Source organism: Gavialis gangeticus, unplaced genomic scaffold (assembly GCF_001723915.1).
Source record: "Gavialis gangeticus isolate Ggan-Ray unplaced genomic scaffold, GavGan_comp1, whole genome shotgun sequence".
Classification (NCBI taxonomy): domain Eukaryota; kingdom Metazoa; phylum Chordata; order Crocodylia; family Gavialidae; genus Gavialis; species Gavialis gangeticus.
In genome coordinates, this window is record NW_017729009.1 from 14340425 (window position 1) to 14350243 (window position 9819).

Below are 9819 nucleotides of genomic sequence, written 5' to 3' on the forward strand. Positions count from 1 at the left end.
CCTATAGCCTCTTCTCGTAGGGCCTGCCCTGCTGCCCCCTGATCCTGCGAGCGGCCTCCTCTGGACATGATATTGGATAACCAGCATGGGATGGAGAACTTTTCCATCTACTTAGGCAACCTGTTCAGCTTTTAGAAAACAAGGCTTACTGCACAGAGGGGAACTTAAACAACAGCTAGATAAATTCAGTCAGAAAGCTGAAAATTGGATGCAAGAGGCTCAATCAATCTTTCTCCAACAATGGGGCCTTTATTTATGTCAATGCAGCTCATTGCTAGAAATGTTTTGATTTAAATAAGCCATTGATCTTTTTTCTTCCCATGACCAAGCAGAATGCTTTCATCATACATGGTAGTTCTTTATCAATGATTTCTGAATAGCAGCTTTTTTTTTTTTCTAGGCTTCCATTGGGGTTTTTTTCTCCAATCTCATTCTGAATAGCAGCCTTTCCTTGCAAATTTAATGACAGCTCTTTGTTAGCCAGTGATCAGATTACCCAATAAACCTTGTGCCCTAAAGGATTAAAATTGATCGGACTAGCAAGTGGAAGTTGTATTGTTTTAATACAAGTTATTTGGTTACTGAGGTTTTGATAAAATCAAATGGAGAATCAAATTAACCAGTGATTGAATCAAGTAGAAGGCACAGTTAGCATCAAATATAAACAGGAAGTCTTTGTAGACAACACAGCCTCAATGCACAAACTCATTGGGAAGCGAATTTAAATAATAACCATCTCATGAAAATTTGAGGCATCTACATCTTTGGCATGCAATTTTGGTATGTGGCAAGGCTCTAGTAATGGGATGACAGTCTCCAATACCATCTTCTTCCACCCTGGCTCATCAGCATTGAACAGACTGACAGAAGCAATCACTAGAAAGTGGAAACTTTCAGCTCAAAGATATGCGTCGCTACAAGGCAGACTAGCAAAGCTTTGTCCTTCTTCTGTAGCTGTCAACAGGAAAGTTTGCTGCATATTACCCACCACGCCTATTATGGGCCTGATTCAAAGTTCATCAAAGTCAACAGTGATCTTTCCACTGATTTCAACAGGTTTGCCTGGTGCCTTCTGTTTGCAGCTCCATTCTTCATCTCTTCACAGAGTCTTTGTATTCTTTATCTTCTTGCACATTTGTAGGGACTGGAGAAGTCATAGTTGAAGGTAGTGAGAATTTATAGTTAACTCTACATCAGCTGCCAAACTGCATGACTAGGAACAGAAGTTACACATAAACCAGTATAAGCAATCGGAAACCGGTTCAAATCTGTAACTCAACAGAAGTTCTGTGCACGTAAACCACTTCCAAATGGCTGACACCAGTTTAAGATAAACCTGGATGGATGTAGTATCAGACTTAACTGATTTAGGTTAAATCAGTTTATTGAATTTCTGTTCTACATCCCCTCCAGATTCAAGTTAACTCACAATCCTGCAGCATCCCAGGATGCTTTGCACCTCCCTCACAATTCCCCCTCAAAGGGTGGGCCGGCTAGCTTTGGCCCAAGCTGTCTGCTCCAGTGCAGCAGGGAGGCATGCTGTAGTGCCCCCCTCCCCACCCCGGTTTCTGGCCTGGGCCACCTCAGGCAAGTGGCTGCATTTCCTGAATCAAAAGTGAATGTCTGTTCACTGACTTATCAGTTCAGCCTATGCAGTTTAGACAAACCTGTGAAGATTGAATTGATTCAGCCTCAGGGTTTTTGACTGCCTGGAGTCAGCCTAAGAGAACTACCTAGTTTAATGTCTGTCACTCTTGGGTCTTTTGTTCAAAAAGCTCAATTTTTCTACCTGTCCATTTTAATTCAGCCAAATCTATAATAATAGAAGAGCTACAGTGACTGAAAGGAAATTGTTTAACCAAGTGGTTCTGTGAACATCATAAACCATAATAGCAGTGCCTGAGTAGTGAGTATAATATCTGCAAAACTCCTGGATGGAATCAGTCCTGTGTGAAATCCCACAGATGATCAGCCTCAGAGAATGAATGCAGTTTTAAAATTTCAAAACATTTATAATATTTAAACCATGCCACTGAAACCATTAAAACAGTTTTACTGAGAGCAAAAATGAGTGGGAGTTTTGCTCCTGTGAAAGCCAATTCTGTAACAAAGGTCATTCTAAATTCATTTCTCCAAATGGTCAGGCCTCTACCATATCTGAATGTTCTTAAAAAAGATCCATCAAAATGAAGCCACTGGAGGATTAATTATTATAAAATGGTTTAATGTGATGCTATTTTCACCTGTTATATGTCATGATCTAATTCGGATGCAGCACTCCTTCCCTTCCTCAATCTGGCAAAGGATGCAAAAGAAGCCAAGAGTGGATAAATGGGTAGAAATACGGACCACAATGGCTTTTACACAATAGTTAGGCCTGATCTTAATGGCAGAATGAAGTGATGTGGCTAGTATTTGGTTATCTTTAACTCCCCAACCTGAAAGACCAGGTACCCATTTACAGCTAGGTCAGCTGGAGGCAGCCTTTGGCACAGGTCTGAAGTATGGCTCATGTTCATGCTTCTGGAGTCAGGCAGGACACCATCACTGCTCTATCAATATGCCCAAGTTATATTGATGATATTGGTAATAACATTATTGAAAAGCAGCCCATTTAAGTGTCACATACAATGCTATAACAAGCACTGACGTTTTTTGGTTCACAAATGTAAGAAAGTTGTAAGCTCACTTTTGGTGAAGAAATAATGGTTGTTCTCCAGTTTTATTTTGTTAGATCACAAGCCTCTAAACAACACCGAACATTTGCTCCTGGGTCTAATGTACTGTAACAAAACACTCAGCTGGATCCCATCTCTAGCCACACATAGCATGAGGATGTATTTTTCAGCTTATGCCAGCAATAATGATAGAATTCCTCTATGAACAATTTCTGGAGGAAGTTCCTAGATATACCCCATTAGCCCTGTCTGCTCATGGTTCTCCCTCTGCGCACATGGACATTTTCTACAAATAATTCCTGTGTCTCTCAGATGAAAGAGTTTTCTTTTATGAAAAATGCTTTACCTTTTAGATTCCCCCCCAAATCTCATCATGGTCTGTCACCCTGAAGGCGCAGACTCTCCTTGGTGCAAACTGATACACTTCCACTGTCTGACACCCACTGATCTACTTTTCAAGCCTTACAATACACCTCAGAAATGGTAATAAATTGTGATGCAGCTAATATGACTTGCCCAAACTCACAGAGTCGCCTAATGGCAGAGCTAAGACCCCCGAATTCCTAACTCCTATTCCTATTTCTGTACCCACTGGACACACTCCTCCTCCTTTCCTGATGGGCAACCACTGCAAAGAATAAAAGGGGCATGCTTTAGTGTCTCGTCTGCACTACAGATATCATCAACTTCCATCCAAAACTGTAGCCCCAGTTGTGAATTGGCCTTACCCAGCCGAATCACACAGGGACCTTGTAAATCAGCGAGAGCCAACCTTTTTTCTGGCAGACAAGGTAAGCTAGATCCCCTCCCTGAGTGCCATGTCAATCCCTTTATGCTGCCTGATCTGTCTCTCTGCTTTCTGCTCCCTACCTGGTGCTAACTGCACTGCCTATGCCACAGGTCACAGAAGCATAGAGAAGCAGGGCTGGAAGGGACCTCCAAGGGTCACATCGTGCCTGAGGTAGACTCATCCCTATCCAAACCATCCCATACAAATCCAGTGTCTAATCTCTTAGCAAAACTACCTTGATGCAACACAAGACATAACACCCTAATCTGACATAGGTAAAGCAGGGGGACTAAGGCAGCCAATGTGCTGCTGCTGCAAACTTGTTAAAAATATGCTTAAAAGATCCCAGGAAGAAGGTTATGCCCCTTACTACATAAGAAGGCAAAACCTACCACAGCCCAAAGCAGCCTGACCACAGGGTAAAAGTCCATCTTGACCCTAAATATGGGCAGAGCAGAGAGGCAGGACTCTCTAGCCAGGGCCCTCCAGGTGTAAGTCCCAGCAGGAGCACTGGCATACACCAGTCAAAAATCCCAGCCTTGGCTGTGGCCAGTGCCTCTGAGGATGGCTTAAAACAACCTGAAGAAGGGCATTTGTGCCTGAAAACTTGAAAAGAACAATTTTTCCAGCTATTTACTTGGCCATGCAGCAACCAGCAAAGCCCAGAAGCATAGGACATACCCACAGGAGAACACAGGTGCAGCTCTGCCTAGATCATCCCCAACCAATGCTTGTGCAACCTCTTCTTGAACATCTCCAATGTGTTGGAAGAGTATGTTGGGCTGTTCCTCAGGCCCAGATCCAAAAGTGTACTTAAATATTGAGGTCTTACTGGAGTGAGGCACTTATGTGGGAGTTGGGGTCCTTCAAGGGAAGGGAAGTTAAGGTTAGATATTAGGGAAAACTCTCTCACTGGGAACGTAGCAAAACACTGGAGCAGGTTACCCGGAGAGGTGGTGGACTCTCCATCCTTGGAGGTTTTCAAGACCTTGCTCAATTAAGCCTTGGTTGGATGATGTAGTTGGGGCTGGTCCTGCTTTGAGCAGGGGCTTGGACTAGATGTGACCTCCTGAGGTCCCTTCCCACCTCATTTTCTATGATACTATGGAGACTCTGTGGAGCTGAGTCTCAGACTCCTGCTGCCTCAGCTCCCCATCTGTAAAATGGAGATAGTACTTCTGTACCTCCCAGGGGATAACATTTGTTACAGACTAGGAAGCAGGAAGGCCCATCATGAGTACCGAGACAGACACCTCTGAGGAGACAGACTAGATTTAGCTCTACGCCTCCTCTGAGACTGGGACCAGCTGGCGTCTGAACTGGTTCCTGGCACAAGTTGGAGCAGACACAAGGCTTTCTCTCCCCTGTGAGACAACCCTCCAGCCTTCTTTGGTGCGCAGTTTCTCCCATGCCAGGAATGTCAGACTTTCACACATCTAGACCTTAATATCTGTGACCATGCCTAGCGAGAGGAGGGGCGGCAGTGACCTATAACAGCATGGCACGGGAGCGGCAGAAACAGCACGTTGTGGACCGAATCGAGAATCCAGACCCACCGCCCCACATGGAGACAAGTTGCAACAAAGTCTGTCGATCCCAGATCGGCCTCGTCAGCCACCTTCAGACCCATAGCGGCTATAATTATATCCTTGACAGTACGGGATTGCAGAAGGAGAAAATGTAATTGTGATCGTGCATATAGGGACACAGGTGGAAATCTGACTGCCAAAACGGGCACGTTGCCCATTAACTATAAATGACGCGTCGAATTCAGGAGACTGATGTGCCCTGTGCTTTGTCGCTACCCTGGTTAAACGAAGGTAAAAAAAAAATGTCGACGTCAAAACGTTTTTATCCACTTAAAATAATTTTCTCAGCGCATCCAGGTGCCTTTTTCATCAGATGATTACAACTGCTTTCCCTCCTAATCTACCTCTCCTGCCTCCACCCCTGTCTTCCAATTATACAGATTTCAGCTCTTCCTGGCCTAATTTAGCAGCATTTCTTCCCTCTCCTCATGGGATCAAATCCTGCTCTCAGCAGCATCATTGAGTTCCATTCAGAAAAAAACCCATTTAAATTAATTTATTCTGGATTTACACCTGAGCCATTTTTAGCCCTGTGAGGGACTGAGGTCATTGCATCGTTCCTCCTCTAAATTTGGTGGGGGGGACCTCTTTAGAAAATGGTGCAGGAGATTGCATGAGTAATTCTCAGGAGGAGGACACATGCCTGCTGTGGTTAGTCTGCTCACAAAAAAAAGGCAGCCTCTTAACTACAGTGATGTGTAAAGAGGCACATAGTGGTGGATACCTGATGCATTAGCACCATGCTCAGCACAGCTCACATACAGAACGACTCGTTGGGTCTATCCTTGCCACCTCACTTTGGGGACAACTTTTACCCCGATTTTCTTTACAGACCCCTACTGTTCTGTTGGATTCTAATGCAAACCCATATAACACCTTCACTCTGGTTTGTAAGAGCCTGAGGATGGGATGAACACAGGGCTGGAGCATCTATAAGAAATAACCCAGGCCCCCAAGTATATAAAAACTAAACCAAATTTCAGGGTAAAAATATGAATCAGCCCAGCACCATCAGCTCAATAGAGTCAGGCTTTTCAGGAATTTAGCTGAACAAAAGGAGCCTGAACAGATCAGCATGATGGGAATTTTCTTACTTTTAATACAACCAGGCTCTGTGGAGTCTATACAAGTGCAGTGATGCTTACAAGGGGATAGAAAAATCCCAGAGTGATTAAACAAGAGCCCCACGTCTGTTGTGGAGTAGTTGTTTTTTTTCCCCTTCCTCCTTCTCCCCCTAATATTGTGCTTTGGTTTCTTGATCTTCTGTATTCACAGCAGGAACACCTCTGGCCCTGCTTAGCTTTATGCTGAAGCATTTTGCTTGTGCCTAGACTTCCCCTGTACCCTTCTGCGGATGCAGTTTCCCAGGGTTACCACTGAAATAACAGGCTCCAGTTCATTTGCGAGAGTGATAGGTAAGACAGAAACACTGCTTAACTTAGTGGCTCTGGGGAAGGCTTAAATGGATTCTGTAAATTAGAAGTCTTGAAAAGGCTTATTATAACTCCTTCTTGCCCCTGGTTTGCTTCTGAGCAACACACTGCAAAAGTAGGGCTACTACAGGAGGATTAATTTTCTGCATCGAGCAGCGCCCCTTTCTTATCTTACCATAAACTAGGAGCTCAGCTTTTAGGATTTCAAAGGGGAGTGAGCATAAGAGCCGGCATCACTCCAACTCATTTTGTACTGAGACGCAGAGCAAAAGCAGGGAGTTTTATGTGCCTAACTGTAAGTTAAAAGCCAGCTCAGTAAGTGAGAATCTAAATTTGCTTTTTCTAGAGTCCTGTAGTGTGTCTACCTAGTGTCTAGCGATCAGAAGGAAAATAATTTGTGATGGGTGTCGGCCCTAAGCTGAGAACGAACCAAGCAATGCTGTATCTCACTGCTGGGACCAACTCTTAAACAGAAAGTTTATCCATCACAATAGCTGGCCATTGATCTCACTCATCTCACCACGCACGAATTCCCTTCCTGAAGTCTGTGCGCCAAAGAAATAGAAAGGCTCGGTGTAAGGAAGAATAAAAGAGTAATGTTCAGACACTGGCACTTGCTAATAAAAAAGAAACCTTACTGAGCATTAGTCAAAAACAGGAGAGATGTCAGAAGGGAGGAAAGATAATTGACTCAGTTACCCTGTCAAGGCAAAGGGTAATGACACCCAGGGATGATGAGCTGGACTTTTATTTTGCCATTCACTATCTTAAGTTCTTTCATACATGATCAGAATCTACCTGCGAGAAATCACATCTTCAGATAAACTGTGGAGCGCTCATATTTTTCACTCCTATGGCTTTTCCTCTATAATAACCTGCTGCAACAAAACTTCTTAAATGACAGTCTCAAATACATACAAAAAACTAGAACTCTTGGTTCCAAAATGATACCTTTTATTAAACCAACTGGAAAATGGCAAGAAAATGGTCCTTTTCTGCAAGCTTTCAGGATCAAAGTCCCTCCGTCAGGCTCTGGGAAAAGTCTAGATGGTACAAGATGGTAAAAAGTCCCCGTGGGTAGGAAATAAACTTCATTTTTGCACAGAGGGAGCTGAAGATGGAAGGCTGTCCCTCAAATACAAGGCACCTTTTCCCACAGATGCATCAAGTGGATGGGTCAATGGAGATGGCCAATCTTCCAAGCGAGAGGAATCGACAACCAGAAGGGACTGCCTTTCACCTCCCACCGTCCCTTTTCTTTGCTGTCGTGATACTTAGCACCTGTTGCTATTTGTAAAGTATTAGCAAAGCATGTAGAAGATCAGCTATCAGCTCCCGGAATAGGAACTCATTGTGTTGCAGGAAATTGAGGTGGCTGGGGAAAAACAGATCATGATCTAACTGAGATAAGGCAGCTTCTACTTCTGGAAGTTGGATAAGCCCGCAACAACCAAATCACTTGAGTTGTCTGTAAAGGAATAATTCCAAAATCTCTTTATAAGCTTTAGATAGATCTGGAGCCATCCCACCGGTCCTTTTTAAAATTTTTTTATAACTTCCTAAAACAAACAAAGCAGAACAAAACAAGAAAAGGCACCCGAAGGTAGCACACCACGTAAAACCAGCTGCATTTTTAAATAAAGTCTTCAGAACAGAGCTTCGACTCTGTGCAGATTTTGTTCATCTAGGGGTACTGTTTAGTTGCAGTTGAAACCATGTGGGGTCTTCTGGATCTGGACAGGCTAGGCACACCAGTGAGAAAAGCCAAGAACTACTGTTAATTGGAGTATTTTAGTGGAAACAGCTTTCCATTAGAAGATGCCATTTGGTCCAGATTGAATTTCTGTGAACACATCTCCCATAAAAAAATATTTCTCTTCTTACACAGCACACATCGGGGTCATGGTGTACGACACGACACATCATTTCACATTGCAAACTCCCACAGCACAGACCAGCTCTGCCAGGAGCCACGATTATAGAAGCAAGTTGTCTCAAGGGGAAGTCATATGTTTGGGGTGTTGAAAATAGCAAGCTGGAAAAAGGGCCTGAGACAGATGAATAGCCACAAGTTATGATCACTTTAACATGGCAGGCACAAAGAGGTTACAAGCCGATCAAACGGCAAAGGTCAAGTGCAGCTTGAGAAATAATTTTGTCCTACCCCATACGATGAAAGAGGGCAGTCACAGGGCAGATGCAAACACTTCATTTTGAGAGCTCAAAGCCTTCCAGATGAGCACAGCTGTCTGCCAAGTAAACTGGCTGAAAATAAGATAGAGGCAAGACATGTGAACAGCCAAAGGAAGGAGCCCTTTCCAGCAGTGTTTGGAGACGAGCGGCGAGCAGATAGTCTTCCTTTTTTCCCTGTGAATGTGAGAAGTATTGATTGAAAGAGCATGCTGAACTGCGTGGCAGACGCTGACCTGCTAGGAACTCACCTGGACAGGCTTTGATTTTCTGCGCCTGCATTTCCTCACATCAAACCTCCCTGCAGGAGGTCTTCAGCTCTGAGATAAAAAACATCTCGAGATGTGAGAGAGAGAAAATAGCTGTGAAACTTTTTGATTTTTCTGCTGATAAGGATTCCTTAGCAGAGAAATTCTCTTGCATGTTAAGAAAGGAGCTTAGGAAACAGTCCTTGGAGAGGAAGGGAGGCAAGGAGTTTCTTAGTGGAGCAGCTGGGTGTAGTGGCTTCTTGGAAGATCTGAATACCATACAATAAGCTACCAATAATTCAAACAACTGATAGCAAACCAATTAAGCCACATATCAGATATTTCATAGTCTACCCACATTCTGCCTTGCCTAATTCCCAGTGGAAATTAAAAGTAATTTATTCTCCTCCTGCTAACGGAGACAGCATTGTTAGTACCTGTGCATTCTGCTAGATCAGGTATCCAGGCTGTAGCCGTATTAGTCTAGAGGAAAAGGCAATCAGGACTTGTCGTAGAGATGGTATCTTTTATTAAACTGACAAGATTTTTGCATAAAAATAATTCTTTAATTGTAAGCTTTCGGGCACAAACACCCTTCATCCGGCATCAGAGAAAAGATTGTAAAAGTTCTCCTGGGTAGAAATGAAAGTTCATCACAGATCCTCGCAGGAGGTGAGAGGCACCATACCAGCTATGAATTGCCTGCCCAGAGGAGTTTTCCATCTATTGACTCCTCTGTGAAATCCTAGGAAATATGAACTTTCATTTCTGCCCAGGAGAACTTTTACAATCTTTTCTCCGATGCCTGATGAAGGGTGCTTGTGCCCGAACGCTTGCAATTAAAGACATTTATTTGCAAAAATCTTGTTGGTCTAATAAAAGATATCAGCC

The 9819-nt window shown here is 43.6% G+C and overlaps 1 protein-coding gene across 1 annotated transcript in view; it reads right to left on the bottom strand.

The window, feature by feature from the left end:
* The window catches only part of NTSR1 (neurotensin receptor 1), a 90773-nt gene that overhangs the window by 22375 nt on the left and 58579 nt on the right, over positions 1-9819 (bottom strand). The gene's annotated exons all lie outside the window — the stretch shown is intronic.